General features: G+C 40.1%; 1 pseudogene; it reads left to right on the top strand.

Moving 5' to 3' along the window:
• The first annotated feature begins 609 nt into the window (after positions 1-609).
• On the top strand, positions 610-1,202 carry LOC129071172 (intraflagellar transport protein 22 homolog; annotated as a pseudogene).
• The last annotated feature ends 426 nt before the right edge of the window (positions 1,203-1,628 follow it).

The following is a 1,628-nucleotide window of genomic DNA, read 5'->3' as shown; positions in this document are numbered from 1 at the left end:
GAAATAACCAAAGTGCTCATCAAAAAACTGCGGTACATTTATACAATGGAATACTATATAGCAGAAATAATGAAGGAATTCCTACCTTTTGTGACAGCATGGATGGAACTGGAGAATAGTATGCTAAGTTAAATAAGGCAGTCAGTGACAGACAGATACCATATGATCTCATTTATAAGAGGAGTCTAATGGACAAGGTAAACTAAGAAGCAAAATAGAACCAGGGACATGGAAATTTTGGAACAGACTGACAGCAGCCAGACGGGAGGGGGAAGGGAAATAATGGTGGAATGAAAGAGAAGGGTCTAGTCAAAGAACATGTATAAATGACCCATGGACATGGACAATGGTGTGGGGATTGACTGTGGGAGCATGGGGTGCACTGGGCGGAGGAGGGCAAAGGGGAGAAAACTGAAACAACTGTAATAGAATGCCAAAAAAAAAAAAGAATCCCCCATATTCCAGTGCGGTTCATCAAAAATATTCTGAAAACCTTTGAATCACCTCTTAGTGTGGACTTTATGACATAAATTAAGCTGTTTTTGAAAGCATAGCTAGCTCAGACAATGCTGGAGTGGGATCCAGTGGGCCTGTAGTCTGCAAACCAGGATGTTGAAAACCAAGGTCCTCCTAGTGGGGTCCTGAGAGGGTGGAAAAACCATTTTGGCCAACTTCTAACAGAATCTTTTGACATGGCTGAATACAACCCGACCTAAGTCGTGAGGATCCTGGAATATGAGAACCCACACGTCACCAGAAACTGCAAAGGCACAGGGTGTGAATTTGAATTACGTGATTATGGCATTAATCCCAAATTTCAGTTTTGCTGGCCAGCCCTGATGAAGGACTCTCACAGGATGGGAATCATCTTTACTGCTGACATCCCAAGCCACCTGAAGTAAATCCAGATGTGGTATTCCTGCTTAGTTCAGCAGCAGTTCTTTTAGGATATTCAGGGTCTGTTAATTGCACTCTACAAATCAGGTTCTAGAAGTGATAAAGGAAACCTGTCTTGGTCACCACCCTTGAACAAGCTGAAACTGTTGCACTCAAATCTTGAGAATGACCCTGAAGAGAGCCAGATGGAATTCACAGAGTATTTAAAACGTATAATCAGCTCATGATCTGAGAGCAGAGACCAGGAGGAGCTGTCAATTACTACCCAACTAGCCGTTACTTGCATTCTTCCACAATCCAAATGAGGTCATTTCCTTCCCCATACAGATCTGATATCTTACCCAGCTACTGATATTTTCTACTCCCTGTGGCTCTAGAAGAAATTTTCCTTATCTGCTCAAAGGTACCAGTCACTCAAGGAATTGAATCATTCTATCTGTTCTCTGTCTTAAACTAATCCTTCATTATCCTAGGAGCAATGCTTTGGTATTTACTACTCCAGTGTTCATTGTGACTTTATAGAACATAATGACCATGAATAATGAGAATCTACTGTATCTCCAGCTCTTGCAGTTTAAAGGTTTTTAGGTTAGTTCAGTTTCTCATAAATATTTAATTAATTCCAAAAAAAATCATAGCTAGAGAAAATTAGGAGTCAAGAAATGTTAATTAAGATTTGTAATTCAGGAAAACATTTGAGATAAATGACACATGGCTTTCTGGATTTTATT

Source organism: Pteronotus mesoamericanus, unplaced genomic scaffold, assembly GCF_021234165.1.
Source record: "Pteronotus mesoamericanus isolate MK-2021 breed Mesoamerican mustached bat unplaced genomic scaffold, CSHL_Meso_final contig_26, whole genome shotgun sequence".
Classification (NCBI taxonomy): Eukaryota; Metazoa; Chordata; class Mammalia; order Chiroptera; family Mormoopidae; genus Pteronotus; species Pteronotus mesoamericanus.
The sequence above is the reverse complement of the archived record's forward strand: the minus strand, read 5'-3'. Positions and strand labels throughout refer to the sequence as shown.